We start from the raw sequence: 19823 nt of genomic DNA on the forward strand, positions 1-19823 counted from the left end.
CCCGCGGCCTCGGTCCTCGACCAGGTCCTCCATCCCCAGGAAGCAGCCCGTGACAGCTGACTAACACCTAGGTACCTATTTTACTGCTAGGTAACAGGGGCGTAGGGTGAAAGAAACTCTGCCCATTGTTTCTCGCCGGCGCCTGGGATCGAACCCAGGACCACAGGATCACAAGTCCAGCGTGCTGTCCGCTCGGCCGACTGGCTCCCTAGCGTAGAGCAGTATTGAATATTAACGAAGATTTGGAATACTTGTAGATGAAAGTATTACAGACTCTGGCAAGAGTTGACCAAACCACACACTCGAAAGTGAAGGGACGACGCTGTTTCACAAACTACTTGAGAATGGTCCAGGACGGACCGAAACGTCGTCGTCCCTTCACTTTCTAGTGTGTGGCCTGGTCAACATACTTCAGCCACGTTATTGTGACTCCTCTTCTGCATGAAGAGTAAGTTGTTTCAAATACGTAAGCATTACAAGAAATTGCAACCTATGTAATGCAATCTATTGCATAATCAAACCCACATATGTGAAATGGACGTGATGACATATGGGGTCCGTTCTGTACCTTTATATGTGGGGATTTAAGTATTTTTAGTGCAGTAGTTGTGACTTATTTTGCGCAAATATGTATAAATTAGAATACGTCACTTTACTGCTACACTAAAAGTGACAAAAATTGCCGCTATGGATCTGCCTTCGTACTGTTGGCTATCATACTCATCCCGTCGATAACATCAGGATATCAGAACTACAAACTCCATCCCGTCGATAACATCAGGATATCAGAACTACAAACTCCATCCCGTCGATAACATCAGGATATCAGAACTACAAACTCCATCCCGTCGATAACATCATGAAATCAGAACTACAAACTCCATCCCAACGTTAACATCAGGATATCAAATCTACCAACAACGTCCCAGCTCCAACATCAGACCCCTCAAACTTCAGCCCAGGTACAGTTCAGGCAAACCTAAACCTTTCAGACATTGGCATTGCCAACCAGAGACCGAACTCTTGGTATAACCAACACATGGAAGGATTCAGCAAATGCTGAAGACTGAAACAAATTGCTTTGAACAAATCCACAAGGGCCGTGACGAGGATTCGAACCTGCGTCCGGGAGCATCCCAGACTCCTGCCTTATCATCATCTTGTTGCTGGCTTTGTAGCTGAAAGTTCAGCCATTAACACTAATTACTTTCAAGGCCCTTGAGAGAAAAAAAAGTTATTATGTTTTTCTTTTATTATGTTTCGCATTAATGCTTTGATTGCTTCGAAGACCAGATTTGAGAGCTTCGACTACGGTTCATAACGTTGTTTACTTCCAGTGCACTTGTTAATGTTATTCAATATTCTCGAACACTTATCGGCACTCGCGGACACTTATCAGCACTCGCGGACACTTGTCGCCACTCGCGAACGCTTGTCGCCACTCGCGAACGCTTGTCGCCACTCGCGAACGCTTGTCGCCACTCGCGAACGCTTGTCGCCACTTGCGAACGCTTGTCGCCACTCGCGAACGCTTGTCGCCACTCGCGAACGCTTGTCGCCACTCGCGAACGCTTGTCGCCACTCGCGAACGCTTGTCGCCACTCGCGAACGCTTGTCGCCACTCGCGAACGCTTGTCGCCACTCGCGAACGCTTGTCGCCACTCGCGAACGCTTGTCGCCACTCGCGAACGCTTGTCGCCACTCGCGAACGCTTGTCGGCACTCGCAAACAGTTATCAGCACTCGCAAGCAGTTATCAGCACTCGCAAACAGTTATCAACACTCTCGAACACTTATCAACACTCACGAGGTAGCAGGTCACCTGCCCAATATAGAATCTTGGGTCACTATTGACCGGGGTCAAAGTCATCAATGCCAAAGGTCTTTATCGCCGCTAACCAAGTCAGAGATCATCAATTTTCTCTCCTATACGCAACTGAATAAAACAAACACCAATGTATAACAAACTGAATAAGATTAATATGTATAACACGATGAACAACATGAGTATAAGATGAGTATGTATAATGCGATAATACACTAAGATAAACACCGAGTTCATTCCTACTCAATTTTTCATGTTTTTTCTCCAAATTGAGATTTATTTTACTGCTGTTCTGTCGTGTTTAACGCTGGAGACCGAAGAAATATCTTCCGCGGTCGACAACCTGCAGTAATGCATTCAATTGACAAACGGGAACGTGGTTCAGTATTTCCTTGAAGGTTCAACAGTTTCGTTAAACTCTGTTTTTGTTCTGTTTATTTGTCCGGCGGCTTTACAAACCTACACACGTTCAGGTCTCTTGTCCAGTGTGTGGAGGCGTGTTATTGCTCACCACAGACAAGTTTAAGGATGAGTTTTACGTGTGTGTGTGTTTGAGTGTGTGGGTGAGTGTGGGGGGGTGGGTGTGTGAGTGTGTGGGAGTCGATAAGAGCTCCAAGCATCGCCCGCAGCTTTGGCTCCTGAGTGAAGGAGTCACTCTGAGTGCGAGGACCTTGCTAGATATCAGTTGTATTCACTCTGAAGATACTTTAGGAGTTGCAGTACCTTGCTAGATATCAGTTGTATTCACTCTGAAGATACTTTAGGAGTTCCAGTACCTTGCTAGATAGCAGTTGTATTCGCTCTGAAGACACTTTAGGAGTTCAAGTACCTTGCTAGATATCAGTTGTATCCACTCTGACGTCTCTCAGAGTACGAAGACCTCGCTAGATATCAATTGTATTCACTCTCGTCACTCAAAAGGGTACAAGGATCCCTGCTAGATATCAGATATCCCCATTAGATATCATCCAAAGGGATCTAATATGCCGAGAGATCCATACAAAGTATTAGACAGGTTGTGTCATACAACACAACCCGCTATACACACACGATACACCCGGTGTATGCTCTTTGGTAATGGCAAAATACACACAGGACGAAGCAGACCGACTCTCAACTGAAACTTCAAATAACGTCTTCAGGGCACGTAGTCTCGGTGATGAACTGGCTTAGTTGGTGAGGGTCTTCAGGCGGTTTGTTATGGTCTCTGCGGTGGCTGTGGGGGGGGGGGGGGGTGATTGTGGTGGTGGTGGTGATTGTGGTGGTAGTGGTGGAGGGTGGTGGTGGTGATTGTGGTGGTAGTGGTGGAGGGTGGTGGTGGTGATTGTGGTGGTAGTGGTGGAGGGTGGTGGTGGTGGTAGTGGTGGTGGTGGTGGTGGTGGTGGTGGTAGTGGTGGTGGTAGTGGTGGTGGTAGTGGTGGTGGTGATGGTAGTGGTGGTAGTGGTGGTGGTGGTGGTGGTGGTGGTGGTAGTGGTGGTGATGGTGGTTGTTGTGGTGGTGGTGATGGTGGTAGTGGTGGTAGTGGTGGTGGTGGTGGTAGTGGTGGTGGTGATGGTGGTTGTTGTGGTGGTGGTGATGGTGGTAGTGGTGGTAGTGGTGGTGATGGTGGTTGTTGTGGTGGTGGTGGTGGTGGTGGTGGTGGTGGTAATGGTGGTTGTGGTGATGGTGGTGGTGGTGGTGGTGGTGGTGGTGGTGGTGGTGGTGGTAGTGGTGGTGGTGGTGGTAGTGGTGGTGGTGATGGTGGTTGTTGTGGTGGTGGTGATGGTGGTAGTGGTGATGGTAGTGGTGATGGTGGTGGTGGTGGTAGTGGTGGTGGTAGTGGTGATGGTAGTGGTGATGGTAGTGGTGGTGGTAGTGGTGGTGGTGATGGTAGTGGTGGTGGTAATGGTGGTTGTGGTGATGGTGGTGGTGGCGGTGGTAGTGGTGGTGGTAGTGGTGATTGTGGTGGTAGTGGGTGGTGGTAATGGTGGTTGTGGTGATGGTGGTGGTGGTGGTGGTGGTGGTGGTAGTGGTGGTAGTGGGTGGTGGTAATGGTGGTTGTGGTGATGGTGGTGGTGGTGGTGGTGGTGGTGGTGGTAGTGGTGGTGATGGTGGTTGTTGTGGTGGTGGTGATGGTGGTAGTGGTGGTAGTAGGGCGTATCAGGTGTTTTCATACTTTAATCCTCTAATTATTTCCTCGTGAAATAAGATAACTCTAATAAACATTCTAAACTCATTATGCAAATTAGTTAATTTTACAATACAATCCAAACTTGAGTAAAGCGTTTTAGTTTTAGTTAATGACTGAAATTTCATGAAAACTTTCATGAAACGATAAATTCCGAACATCAGAATTAACAAATTCTTAAATTATTAAAATCAGTAAATAAATAGAACACATGAAAACACTGAATTTCTTTGTTTAATTTTTCTTCGATCGTATAAAATAAATATATATAATGTATTGGCCTCATACAGCTGTATTAAGACTCCCAAGTCTCCTCACACAGCTGTAGAAAGACTCCCAAGTCTCCTCACACAGCTGTATTAAGACTCCCAAGTCTCCTCATACAGCTGTAGAAAGACTCCCAAGTCTCCTCACACAGCTGTAGAAAGACTCCCAAGTCTCCTCACACAGCTGTAGAAAGACTCCCAAGTCTCCTCACACAGCTGTAGAAAGACTCCCAAGTCTCCTCACACAGCTGTAGAAAGACTCCCAAGTCTCCTCACACAGCTGTAGAAAGACTCCCAAGTCTCCTCACACAGCTGTATAAAAACTCCCAAGTCTCCTCACACAGCTGTATAAAACTCCCAAGTCTCCTCAGACAGCTGCAGTAAGATACTTGGACAGTCCATCCCTGTTTACAACTTCAAGTTTTTCACCTAAGTCGTTCATTTAATAAAGTCTCCGCGATCTTCGCAACATTCATCTTGTCTGGACCTGTGCAACATTGCTCCTTCCTGCAATTTCTCACGCTGGGTTATTTCTCCCATGGTGGAAACTTTAGTGCAGTTTTCCCCAACGTTAAAAGGAACATTTGTAAATAAATTGACTGGTCGAGTCGAGGACCGGGCCGCGGGGATACTAAAGCCCGGAAATCATCTTAAGATAACCTCAAATCATCTCAAAGTATCTTTTAAGACTTATCATTATTACTTTGAATGAATTGCAGTTGCCAGAAGTGCCAGCCGAGAAAACTTCAACTCTCTATTTAGAAGATTTTTTTGGGGGAGTAAATGATATATTTACTATAAATAATTAAACAATTGTCAAAGAAATAATTTTCCAAAACAAAAAGGAATCCATTTTTTATATTTATATATGATTATTGTGTTGTATTTCATATTTTTTAGTCAACAAATTTGAATTATTTCGTATTATGGGGACAGGTAACCTATGCTAATTAGGTTGGCTGTCTACCAAGGCCAACTAGTTACCTTCCTCAGGGTACAACCCACAATAGTTGCCTAAATCCTATGTACCTATTACCGCAATAAACGCATCTCACTTATGGAACCGGTCTACAATTTCTACTCCCACTCGGGAGTCGAACCAGGCCCCATTTTCTTGTGAAATGACTTTACAAACCACTCTAACGAGGAAAATCACCAGCAGATATAACGAAGATATATAGCAGATATAACGAAGACATATAGCAGATATAACAGATATACAGCAGATATAACGGAGATATATAGCAGATATAACAGATATAACGGAGTAGCAGCTCTCCTAATTCATAAATTTTTTTTTTTTTTTTTTTTTTTTTTTTTTTTGAGATATATACAAGAGTTGTTACATTCTTGTACAGCCACTAGTACGCGTAGCGTTTCGGGCAAGTCCTTAATCCTATGGTCCCTGGAATACGATCCCCGCCGCGAAGAATCGTTTTTTCATCCAAGTACACATTTTACTGTTGCGTTAAACAGAGGCTACAGTTAAGGAATTGCGCCCAGTAAATCCTCCCCGGCCAGGATACGAACCCATGACATAGCGCTCGCGGAACGCCAGGCGAGTGTCTTACCACTACACCACGGAGACTGTGAGACACCACGGAGACGGAGACTTTTACCTTTGCAAAGTGTGGTAATTTATACCTCCAGCCAAACGCTAAATTCATTTAACATTTTCTAGAAGTAATTTCCTCTACTCGTAACGTGAATAATTATCAGAAGAGAAAACGGAGAATGCAAGTTAACCAGAGCATCTGGGAGGAAACTATTCAATTTAGGTGATTGGCATCGGGTTATCGAAGCTGTAGATGACAGTTAACGCGTGTTAAGGTAAGAACAGGTGGATACTCGAATAGTGAATCTTTATACATGGAGAACACACGAATAGTGAATCTTTATACATGGAGAACACACGAATAGTGAATCTTTATACAAGGAGAACACACGAATAGTGAATCTTTATTCATGGAGAACACACAAATAGTGAATCTTTATACATGGAGAACACACAAATAGTGAATCTTCATACATGGAGAACACACGAATAGTGAATCTTTATACATGGAAAACACACGAATAGTGAATCTTTATACAAGGAGAACACACGAATAGTGAATCTTTATACATGGAAAACACACGAATAGTGAATCTTTATACAAGGAGAACACACGAATAGTGAATCTTTATACAAGGAGAACACACGAATAGTGAATCTTTATACATGGAGAACACACAAATAGTGAATCATTATACATAGAGAACACACGAATATAGACTTTTAAAAAAAGAAGGAAAAAAAATCCTTCTTCAATGACCTTCAATGACATTGGACTTCAATGACCAACCCTATGACCCAACGACCAATCACACTCATCCTCGATTACAGGTATTTAAGTTAATACACCATATCAAGGACTTCCTCCTTCAAATTAATTTTCTAACCATCAACCACTTGGGGTGGACGGTAGAGCGACGGTCTCGCTTCATGCAGGTCGGCGTTCAATCCCCGACCGTCCCAAAGGGGTTGAGCACCATTCCTACCCCCCCGTCCCATCTCAAATCCATATCTTGACCCCCTTCCCAGTGCTATATAGTTGTGAAGGGTTGGCGCTATTCCCCTGATAGTTCCCTTCCCTTCTACCCATCTTGAGGTTATCTTGAGATGATTTCGGGGCTTTAGTGTCCCCGCGGCCCGGTCCTCGACCAGGCCTCCACCCCCAGGAAGCAGCCCGTGACAACTGACTAACACCCAGGTACCTATTTTACTGCTAGGTAACAGGGGCATAGGGTGAAAAAAAAACTCTGCCCATTGTTTCTCGCCGGCGCCTGGGATCGAACCCAGGACCACAGGATCACAAGTCCAGCGTGCTGTCCGCTCGGCCGACCGGCTCCCATAATTACTATTTCTCTCCAAAACCTCCACTTTGCATTAAGCTAATATTAGGAGCGACAAAATAATATTAGGAACAAGAAGATGTGGATAAACGCTGAATAAATTAATTAATATTCCGCTCCGACCTTGCTAAGATGGCTAGAGTGTAGAGAACACTGTAACATTACCACCACAGAGGCTTAAGATAAACTTAGCAGAATTCACAACATTGGTTTACGCTTTTGCGTCCTGGGGCCAGATTCACGAAGCAGTTACGTGAGCACTTACGAACGTGTACATCTTTCCTCAATCTTTGACGGCATTTGGTTACATTTATTAAACAGTTTACAAGCATGAAAACTTGCCAATCAACTGTTGTTATTGTTATAAACAGCCTCCTGGTGGTTCGGAGCTCATTAACTGTTTAATAATTGTAAACAAAGCCGCCAAAGATTGAGAAAAGATGTACACGTTCGTAAGTGCTTGCGTAACTGCTTCGTGAATCTGGCCCATGGTTCTTTAATGAATTATTTATATATAAACAATGGCATAACATGGAGTAATTATTTTGGCATATATATTTATAACTGGCCACTGGATATAGGAAATATAAAAATCATATTAGCAAAATTAGTCATGCCAAACCCCACCAAATATATACATTAGCACAAAACATGTTCAGCTTTTTCGCTGGAGTCAAATTACACCAAACACATTTTCATGGATCATAAACAAAATAACGTGACTCTCTGGTCTTCAATTAACTCCAACTACACATTAATAGTGAATGGGAACATGATGGCTGGGTATATATATATTCCCTGGAAACACAAACCGAAACTGTCTCTATTTTCAGCTTGTTACTACTAGTAATAAAGTTGTTACATCTTGGCTTAACGTGTTTATGACGTATTAGAACGTTGTTACAACTTAAGAACATAAGAACAAAGGTAACTGCAGAAGGCCTATTGGCCCATCCGAGGCAGCTCCTATCTATAACCACCCAATCCCACTCATATACTTGTCCAACCCGCGTTTGAAACAATCGAGGGACCCCACCTCCACCACGTTACGCGGTAATTGGTTCCACAAATCAACAACCCTGTTACCGAACCAGTATTTACCCAAGTCTTTCCTAAATCTAAACTTATCCAATTTATACCCATTGTTTCGTGTTCTGTCTTGTGTTATATTGGTTGTTATAACTGGTTAGGAAGTGTTAAAACCTGTTCAAACGTTGTACCAACGTCGTATTTTCGGTGTGTGTTTGGCGGATACGTGAAAATCTCCATATCAATTTTAATATTAGCCAAACTACACCAAATTGTGACATGAAAATATCATTAATAATAGAAAATGTCGTACCATGTATAATGCTGTATAATGATCAATGTCGAGTGAGTTCAGACGATTTCAACCTTCCTTGAGTTATCTTGAGATGATTTCGGGGCTTTAGTGTCCCCGCGGCCCGGTCCTCGACCAAGCCTCCATCCCCAGAAAGCAGCCCTTAGCAGCTGTTTAACTTTCAGGTACCTATTTACTGCTAGGTGAACAGGGGGCATTAGGGTGAAAGAATCTCTGCCTATTTGTTTCCGCCTCCACCGGGGATCGAACCAGAAACCTTAGGATTACGAATATCGATCGCTGTCCACTCAGCCGTCAGGCCTCGTAGTTGATACAGTTCATACATAGCATATGTTGTATCAAGTGATGTTAATTGCTAAAGTGTACTTCAATAATCTTTTTTGAAGATATAGAGAAGTATTCTCTTTCTTCAACTTTTCAATAATAAATGGTTTCCATAATGTCTCTCTCTTCGAGAGACAAAATCACGCATGTATTGTTTTAATTAATTCTCCCTAACATTTCGTAAAAGATATAGACAAAGGAAACAATGATTAATATAGGAGACACTAGACAGGGTTTTCTTATCTCTATCTTCTTATCAGTTGGAATACAGGTCTTTGTACTATACAGGACTCTGAGCGTTGTATTAAAGTTAAGATTAAGGTGTTTGGATTATACAGGGCTCTGGGGGTTGTATTAAAGCCAGGATTAAGGTGTTTGGATTATACAGGACTCTGGAGGTTGTATTAAAGCCAGGATTAAGGTGTTTGGATTATACAAGACTCTGGGCGTTGTATTAAAGCCAGGATTAAGATGTTTGGATTATATAGGACTCTGGGCGTTGTATTAAAGCCAGGATTAAGATGTTTGGATTATACAGGACTCTGGGGGTTGTATTAAAGCCAGGATTAAGGTGTTTGGATTATACAGGACTCTGGGCGTTGTATTAAAGCCAGGATTAAGATGTTTGGATTATACAGGACTCTGGGGGTTGTATTAAAGCCAGGATTAAGGTGTTTGGATTATACAGGACTCTGGGCGTTGTATTAAAGCCAGGATTAAGATGTTTGGATTATACAGGACTCTGGGGGTTGTATTAAAGCCAGGATTAAGGTGTTTGGATTATATAGGACTCTTGTTGTTCCATTTCTTAATACCTGACGTAATTCCTATTTTGAGATCATTCCTATTTTGACTGAACAACATTTCTGAGCTACGGACAGACTTTCAGACTTACTACAGCCATGAATATTGTATCTGCATTGATTTATTGTTTACAATCTGTTGACTGTTAGCATCGATAAACTCATTAGATGGAACGAGGCAATATTGGTAACATAAATGCATGTCCAAGTTCACTGGCTGAGCCACTACATCCAGCAACAAAGAGGCACATTAGCATTCAGCATACGCACCAACAGTCAGCTCCATCAAAGGCAAAAATTTAATTACAGCAAATCTCTTAATTTCACAGCAGCTGGCCCTACTGACAGGCATCGGAACTGTGTTTAAACAAATAATATAGTGTTGTAGAGTCAATGGTTGTAGAGTTGTGGAACAATAATGTTCCAGGGTGGTTTGACCACTGCCTGTACTTTGTGAGCTTGATACGTCCACTTCAAGTGGTTGGGCAGTTGGGCTGGACGGTAGAGCGACGGTCTCGCTTCATGCAGGTCGGCGTTCAATCCCCGACCGTCCAAGTGGTTGGGCACCATTCCATCCAAATACATACCATTCCATTCCAAATATATATTCTACACACACACGGGAGCTCCTCTATATCTTTCTCACTCGCTATAAAACTCGTATATCCCTCACATGGTAGAGCGACGGTCTCGCTTCATGCAGGTCGGCGTTCAATCCCCGACCGTCCCAAGCGGTTGGGGCATTATTCCTTCCCCCCGTCCCATCCCAAATCCTTATCCTGACCCCTTCCCAGTGCTATATAGTCGTAATGGCTTGGCGCTCTCCCCTGATAATTCCCTCCCTCCTTCACATTGAAACACGTGTCTTCCGTATACTATACCAGTTATATATTGCTCCGATATATAACCCGGAATGTCACATCCACACGCTGCTATTGTTGCTTTAGATATAGTTACTCAGAGCGAGATATCCATGTAGCACGGGCTATGGCGAGCCCGTAGTCAACCCACACGTTGTGTAGCCCATAAATCACCCTTCCTAGTTTCCATTTGATGACTTTCCTAAGAGCGCCAGTTATTTCCCCGTTGATTAATGACCTCCATAACTACTGCACCGGTGCTCGTGAGGCCGTGTTGTGCTGCGTTAGCGAGGCGTTAGTGAGGAGGAGGTAACGAAGCAGCGAGGCGTTAGTGAGAGAGAGTAACGAAGCAGCGAGGCGTTAGTGAGAGAGAGTAACGAAGCAGCAAGGCGTTAGCGAGGCGTTAGTGAGGGGAAGTAACGAAGCAGCGAGGCGTTAATGAGGCGTTAGCGAGGGGAAGTAACGAAGCAGCAAGGCGTTAGTGAGAGAGAGTAACGAAGCAGCAAGGCGTTAGTGAGAGTAACGAAGCAGCGAGGCGTTAGTGAGAGAGTAACGAAGCAGCGAGGCGTTAGTGAGAGAGTAACGAAGCAGCGAGGCGTTAGTGAGAGTAACGAAGCAGCGAGGCGTTAGTGAGAGTAACGAAGCAGCGAGGCGTTAGTGAGAGTAACGAAGCAGCGAGGCGTTAGTGAGAGTAACGAAGCAGCGAGGCGTTAGTGAGAGTAACGAAGCAGCGAGGCGTTAGTGAGAGTAACGAAGCAGCGAGGCGTTAGTGAGAGTAACGAAGCAGCGAGGCGTTAGTGAGAGTAACGAAGCAGCGAGGCGTTAGTGAGAGTAACGAAGCAGCGAGGCGTTAGTGAGAGAGAGTAATGAAGCAGCGAGTCACTTGTCATTGGTGGCGCTGCGACCGCTCCGAACGAGGGGCTAACGGAACAAGGTAACGACGCCGTGAATCACCATTTGGTAACGGTCTGTTTTGTCTAGCGAGATGTTAGCGAAACAGAGTTGAACGAGACCAAAATACTTCAGTGCCAACACGTCCTGGAGCCAGATTCACGAAGCAGTTACACGCAAGCACTTACGAACCTGTACATCTTTTCTCAATCTTAGTGAGAAGGTGCAGGTGTATTTGATTGATAGTGTAGGTGTATTTGACTGATAGTGTAGGTGTATGTGACTGATAGTGTAGGTGTATTTGAATGATAATGAAGGCGAATTTGATAGCGCAGGTGTATTTGACTGATAGTGTAGGTGTATTTGACTGATAATGGAGATGTATTTGACTGATAATGAAGGTGAATTTAATCGTGTAGATGTATTCGACTGATAGTGTAAGTGTATTTGACTGATAATGCAGGTGCATTAGAGAGAGTAGGTGTATTACTGATAACAGATTTATTTTCAATATTGCCATGTTACAAGCACATGCAGTCATATCTAATTTAAATGTGTGACCATATCTTCTATTTCAATGTTTGGTCATTATATATGTGTCATCATTTATGGTGATAGATGCGTGAAATCGATTCTGAAACTCACGGTAAATTATCCTTTCCGTTGTTTGCCGTCTGTGATCATTACAACCGTGGGAGGAACACGGCCATTATTGCTTATCTAAGCGTGAGGTCATTACGTGCACTGGATGTGTGTGTGTGTGTGTGTGTGTGTGTGTGTGTGTGTGTGTGTGTGTGTGTGTGTGTGTGTGTGTGTGTGTGTGTGTGTGTGTGTGTGTGTGTGGTCATAACTCTCACGGAAGGTGGGGTGGTTACTACATTCGCCATGGGCATTATTTTGATGGTGAAATAAGTTGTCTTGTCTGGAACATATAACACAGATACTGTCCTTCAGAGTGTTGTATGTCAGTCTTAAATTATAGGTTACATGCACGCAAGCGCTCATGCACACACACACACACACACGCACACACACACACACACACACACACAACTATTTAACACAAGGGGCACACGCACAAGGGGACACAGGTGGAAACTGAGTGCCCAAATGAGGCGCAGAGATATTAGAAAGAACTTTTTTTAGTGTCAGAGTGGTTGACAAATGGAATGCATTAGGAAGTGATGTGGTGGAGTCTGACTCCATACACTGTTTCAAGAGTAGATATGATAGAGCCCAATAGGCTCAGGAACCTGTACACCTGTTGATTGACCGTTGAGAGGCGAGACCAAAGAGCCGAAGCTCAACCCCCGCAAGCACAACTAGGCAGGTACAAGTAGGTAAGTACACACACACACACACGTACACACACACGTACGCACCTTTAAGACCTCAAGCAGATATCACTGAACTAAGTGAACATTACCGTTTATGAATGCATTTCGCATTCATTAACAGGGGGTTAGTAGGCAAGATAACAAGCTTTTGGTCCTTGTTGATTAGGACGGGCTGGGAGCTTTAATGGATGTGTGATTCGAACACTGAAGCAATAGGTTCAACAAGAGTTCGAACCTAATCAGTTGTGAATAATGTGTAAAATGTATTTCATTCCTGAATAGACGTTATGGTGGCTAGATTAACGAGGATTTGACCTTAGTGAGGATGTTGAGTCCACCCAGCCGCTAAACACTTTGTTTTTAAATGAAATAACCCATTCTCAGACTAAGTCCATTCCATCCAGTGGTCGACCCCAATGTATATTGTATATTATATTATATATATATAGGGGTGGAGGGGGAGATGAGGTCCCAACGTACCAGTATCCAGCTAGTTATACAACTTTCACCACTTCATACAGCAAATTGTACGGAATTCCTTACGCTATCAGACCTATCTGAACCCTTTGGGAGCTTTGGTGAAAGTTCTAAGCGCTCCAAGTTGTAGACTTAACATCTGAAGCGTCCACAAGCAAGAATATTAAGTTTGGAACAAGTTCTCTCACTGGGAAGGTAGAAAGCGAGAGAGAGGATACTCCACAGAAAGCTCTGGAGAGCATTAAAGTAGTTCTTGAGAACATTAGATTCTATTCTGGTTATTGCAACATTAATAAGTTGCAATACAAGTTGCAAATCCATTATAAATATTTATATTTATATATATTTTTATTTATTTCTGCCGGTGTGCTTATCCACTTCCTTCTCCCAGACTGTGAAACTCTATGAAGAAGCAAATGAGAAAGCTGTCAAGAGCTGGTAATGAGGAATGAATTGTGAGAAGAGGCAAAGTGCGAGTGGTAAAAAATGAGTAATGAGAAACTATGAGCTAGGAGTGAGAATTTAGTACGGATGAAGAGAGAGAAAAAGGGAAAAGTGAGGTACTAGCAGTGAGAAGTGAGGTACTAGCAGTGAGAAGTGAGGTACTAGCAGTGAGAAGTGAGGTACTAGGAGTGAGAAGTGAGGTACTAGCAGTGAGAAGTGAGGTACTAGGAGAGAGAAGTTAGAAGTGAGACTCATGAGCCGGGATTCAACATAACTGCGTCAGAATATTATAATATTTTTGTTTTCCTCTACACCTTCTTTATCCACAGTTTCCTCTCCCTCCCCATAACCGTCTCCCTTTCTCTTCACCTTGATTCTTAACTTCCTTTCTAATCTCTTCTTAATCTTATCTTCCGTCGTTATTCTGCAACTTCCTGAGGTAAATATTTCCTTGTATGGCCTTGTGTTCGTGTGTAGCTGTGTCATGTGTGTAGCTGTGTCATGTGTGTAGCTGTGTCATGTGTGTAGCTGTGTCATGTGTGTGTAGCTGTGTCATGTGTGTGTAGCTGTGTCATGTGTGTAGCTGTGTCATGTGTGTAGCTGTGTCATGTGTGTAGCTGTGTCATGTGTGTAGCTGTGTCATGTGTGTAGCTGTGTCATGTGTGTAGCTGTGTCATGGTGTGTAGCTGTGTCATGTGTGTAGCTGTGTCATGTGTGTAGCTGTGTCATGTGTGTAGCTGTGTCATGGTGAGTGTGTAGCTGTGTCATGGTGAGTGTGTAGCTGTGTCATGTGTGCAGCTGTGTCATGTGTGCAGCTGTGTCATGTGTGTAGCTGTGTCATGGTGTGTGTGTGTAGCTGTCTCATGGTAGCTGTGTCATGTTAGCTGTGTCTCACAGGGGAAGGGGTCTGTGTAACAGCAAGGTGTAAATATGGGACAACTACAATCTTAGAAGACTAGGAGAAGTCTTCTGCTGCGGGCGAAGGTGTCCTGTTATCAGGACGAAAGGTTTACACCCTCCTTATTCTTATCTAAATCTTTTTAAGGTTTAGCTACTCCACTGTTCCGAGAGAGAGTGACTTATCGTGCCAGAGAAACTTCATTCCAAAGTGCAATTTTCGTCTCAGAAGAACGAATTTCCGAAGAACGAATCCCTATCCATCCATGCAGAATAGAACCAGTGAAGAGCAGAGGTGCCATAGACACAATCAGAGAACACTGTATAAACATCAGAGGTCCGCGGTTGGTCAACACCCTCCCAGCGAGCATAAGAAATATTGCCGGAACAACCGTGGACATCTTCAAGAGGAAACTAGATTGTTTCCTACAAGGAGTGCCGGACCAACCAGGCTGTGGCAGATATGTGGGCCTGCGGGCCGCTCCAAGCAACAGCCTGATGGACCAAACTCTCACAAGTCAAGCCTGGCCTCGGGCCGGGCTTGGGGAGTAGAAGAACTCCCAGAACCCCATCAACCAGGTATATGTGGGCCTGCGGGCTGCTCCAAGCAACAGTCTGGTGGACCAAACTCTCACAAGTCAAGCCTGGCCTCGGGCCGGGCTTGGGGAGTAAAAGAACTCCCAGAACAACACGACAGCTACCCTGTCGTAGCTCAGTCGATTAAGGCAGTGTCTGGGATGCTCCCGGACGCAGGTTCGAATCCTCGTCACAGCCCTTGTGGATTTGTTCAACACATCACAGCATCTGTGAGTACACACATGACACAGTCCATTGCAAACATTCGCGTTCACGAGTCAAGCAGTTACATGCAAGAGGAAAATATTTTCAGTCTTATGTTTAATGTTGTTAGCTGTTAATACATAAATATTGTCTGCAAGCGCATTAATATGTCTTCATTACAGTGAAACTTTCCTAAATCATGAACAATGTTTCTGTGGGATTGTGACATGGAAGAAAATTAATACTTGTGATTCGCATGAAATGTGACTTGAGAATTCCATGAGAGAAACACTGAACTGAGTGTAAAATACTTTTGAGTGCCCACTTGAGACAGAGAGACAGAGAGAGAGACAGAGAGACAGAGAGAGAGACAGAGAGAGAGACAGAGAGAGAGACAGAGAGAGAGAGAGAGACAGAGAGAGAGACAGAGAGAGAGAGAGAGACAGAGAGAGAGACAGAGAGAGAGAGACAGAGAGAGAGACAGAGAGAGAGACAGAGAGAGAGACAGAGAGAGACAGAGAGAGACAGAGAGAGAGAGACAGAGAGAGAGATAGAGAGAGAGACAGAGAGAGAGACAGAGAGAGAGAGACAGAGAGAGACAGAGAGAGACAGAGACAGAGACAGACAGACAGAGACAGAAACAAAGGAGACAGTAAGATAAATGTACATATATATAGACAAATAGAAGCCAGGAATATTTACAAATCTACTGAATCGTTCGAGATAAAGTTATCAGAGAGAACATTTACCCAAAAGAACACACACACACTTCCCATTATAACAAACATAATATCAGCAATAATACAAATACAATTGCTGCTAATACGAGTTTGTAAGAAGCAGTAGATATAAATTCTAGGAACGCGACAGAGGTAAACAGAGCCATTGAGAGCAGCAGAAATGTAAGCATTTACGCAAACTGAACACAAACACTTATGTAAATTATGCATAAACACTCATAAAAATGGAATGGAGGCGGATTTTTACGGGAAAAAAAGCTTACCTACTTTGCGTATGATGTTGAGCAAAGCTATACAGCTATGTTGCAGCCACTTCTGTTACGGCGCAGCTTTAGCTTAAGCCGCTAATCTGAAGCAGTTGACCTGTACAAGAACGGAATATAATATTAGTATTACAAAAATGGTTCTACAACAATTTATACTACATTAAAATTAATAGTTAAACAATAATACAATTCAATGCACAAAAAAGATGGGGATAATAATGCAATAATAATAACAAAACAGCAGCGGTGAACGTCAGTAATACAGTATTGTATTTCGTGTTGGTTTAAGATGCTGCGAGATGCTAAGAAATTTGTCTTCATGTGGGAGATGGCCAGTAAAGCTGGTGGCCAATATATTTCCCGGGATGAACTGGCTCCTGTAGGAAGACCTTATATATATATATATATATATATATATATATATATATATATATATATATATATATATATATATATATATATATATATATATATATATATATATGCACACACACACACACACACACACAACACACACACACACAGAAAAGAATGTTTGTCTAAGGTCATATGCTTGGGGCGAGCCTCACCTAACTTTTAATCATGTTTCATGTTGGGTTGGGGATTGTCATAGGCCAGCTGTAGTACCACAATTTGAGAGGTACCCGACATCTAATTCCCTCCCCCCCCCTACCCCCACTTCCCCCTATGGAGAGGTGGAAAGAAGGGGGGGGGGGAAGCGTGATATGGGGGATGTAGGGGAGAATTGGGGGGGGGTAGGGTGGTGAGGGTGAAAGACATGTGGATATGACTTTTCTACCATATAAATATCCACCTGTTTATCCACCATATACAACTCAAACTTTGTCTCTAACTCATACCTATCCCACTTGTTATTTAATAAATCCCTATCCACCTGTTATCTTACATATACCTATCCACCTGTTATCTTACATATACCTGTCCACCTGTTATCTTACATATACCTATCCACCTGTAATCTTACATATACCTATCCACCGTTATCTTACATATACCTATCCACCTATTCTGCATCTTTTATCTGTCCACAAGTTCTAAACCTTGTATTCTTTCAGCAAATAAAGTCTCTGTTTATCAGGGCTTATTAGATCGGTAAACTGTTTCCAAGATATTGCTTAAATCTTCTCATATCACACAGATAATCTCTTTCCTTCTCAGTTTGTTTACTCCTGGGGAAAGGAGTACAAATTTCCCGCGAAAATGTGGAATAATAATATTGAGAAACATGTATTTTCCTTTTCCCAATATTTGCTCATATAAAACACACGAGTTATTCGGTGGACTAATATATAAACAGACTATTTTCATGATTACACGATGGGTAAAAATATATCGTATATCAGATTATCCATAAAAATACTTCAGGAGTTATTGCTTAAATGGAAATTCGCGGAGGAGAAGTCATTAAGAGATTAGCTTATAACATACTGGATACCGGTCTTGAACCTTCCATCAGGAAGAGCACACTCCTGTAGCGTAATACACAACAATATTTTACACAGAATAGATTAAAAAAGAAAGAGAGAGAGAGAGAGAGAGAGAGAGAGAGAGAGAGAGAGAGACAGACAGACAGACAGACAGACAGACAGAGACAGAGACAGAGAGAGAGGAGAGACTGTGTCGTATATTCCATTGGCAGAAGCAGAGGAAACACTTTTCTACTAAGTCCACTACAACAGAAGCCAAGTTGACTTTTCAGTATGCCACAGCAGAACTTTAGTTGCCTATTCTGTGAACTACAGAAGCAGCTTAGGTCCCTATTCAATAAACCCTAAGAGAAGTGTATTTGCCACAATCATTAAAACACAGCAAAACATTCAGTTACCTATTCAGTAGTCCACAGCAGAAGCTAAGCTGTCAATTCAATAGGACAAAGGCTAAGTTCCCTATACAACCCTGGAAACACAAACCGAAACTGTCTCTATTTTCAGCTTGTTACAACTTGTAATAAAGTTATTACATCTCGCCTTAACGTGTTTATAACGTATTAGAACGTTGTTACAACTTGCTATATTGGTTGTAATAACTGGTTAGGTGTTAAAACTTGTTCGAACGTTGTACCAACGTCGTAGTTTCGGTGTGTGTTTGGTGGGAATAGACCACATCAAAAGTAAGCATAAATTTCCTACTCAATGACAGCACAAGCTGTTTCCTATTCAGTAGACCACAACGTAGACACATTATGTTCATTCAGTAAATCATTATATAAAAGTTTTGCTTCATGTGACAAACAAATTTTGGGATGTGGTGGATAAACGTCGAATGTCGCTATTGGTCACGTTATACTTAATGTTTCCTTAAAGAAATTAAGTATTTCTTGAAAAGCAGGGGCCAGATTCACGAAGCAAGTACTTACGAACGTGTACATCTTCCCTCAATCTTTCACGGCTTTGACTAACATTTATTAAATAGTTATCAAACATGAAAAGTTCCCAATCAACTGTTGTTATTGTTATAAACAGCCTCCTGGTGCTTCGGAGCTCATTAACTGTTTAATAAGTGTAAACAAGGCCGCCAAAGATTGAGAAAAAGTTACAGGTTCGTAAGTGCTTGCGTAACTGCTTCGTGAATCTGGCCCAAGGTACCCAAACTACTGCTGTGCAAACAAGGGGAGCTTAACAGTATGGTGCCCAGTCAATCCTCCCTGACTAAACCCAAAAACTCGTTGTCCTTAATTTAGACTTTTCAAAATGAATATATATAATGGCATTCACCTGGGCTGTAGGAGTCTCGAACCGCGGCCCCACATGTGTTATTTTAATATATAGAAGTGTGTCAACACTCCGCCAGTGCACCAATCGGACTTTACAAGCAGCTACGATACTTTGTATAGCAAAGTAAGTCCTCTTGAGTCTTAAAATCGGTTTCTGTTTATCATAATTATTCTGCTGCATGGGTAACAGCTTCTCCTTCATATCAACCTCCCTTGGCTTCGCGCCAAGGAGAGAACACTCAAGACTGACAACCAGAGAGTCTTCAGAGACTGCAGGATGCCTGCCACTACTGTTTAAACAATCAGAATTTGACAAGGGTGGAAAGAGCAGCCAATTTTATATCAACTTTCCTTAGTAGACATTGTAGACATTTTGACTGATTAATTTATTACGTTTTTCATACAACAAACATCGAAAAGATTAGACTAAAACAAATTATATTCTCAGTTAACGTTTCGTTCTATATACAGCAAGTTCTAAAATAAAAAAATTAAATGTTCTAAAAAAGAATTGATTTATCTAAGAATATTAAACAATTGAAGAATGAAACTTCCCCCCAGCACTCACGGTACAAACAATTAGCAATGAAAGACTCACAAACACTCACAGCTCAACAACCAAATCAATAAATATACTCACAAACACTCCGTTTAGATGCTAAACAAAAACAGAGTCACAGATACTCACCATTTAGTCATTCGCACAATAAGAAACAGAAACGGGACGCACAGAATCCCACCGTTTAAACAGAATAATAAAAGACAAACAGAGGAA

The 19823-nt window shown here is 42.6% G+C and overlaps 1 long non-coding RNA gene across 1 annotated transcript in view; it reads right to left on the bottom strand.

The window, feature by feature from the left end:
• The window catches only part of LOC123774878 (uncharacterized), a 329931-nt gene that overhangs the window by 286033 nt on the left and 24075 nt on the right, over positions 1-19823 (bottom strand). Inside the window, exon 2 of the long non-coding RNA XR_006775001.2 lies at positions 16316-16411. This is a non-coding gene — a long non-coding RNA (uncharacterized lncRNA). The remainder of the gene's footprint in view (positions 1-16315; positions 16412-19823) is intronic.

This window comes from Procambarus clarkii, chromosome 84 (genome assembly GCF_040958095.1).
Source record: "Procambarus clarkii isolate CNS0578487 chromosome 84, FALCON_Pclarkii_2.0, whole genome shotgun sequence".
Lineage (NCBI taxonomy): Eukaryota > Metazoa > Arthropoda > Malacostraca > Decapoda > Cambaridae > Procambarus > Procambarus clarkii.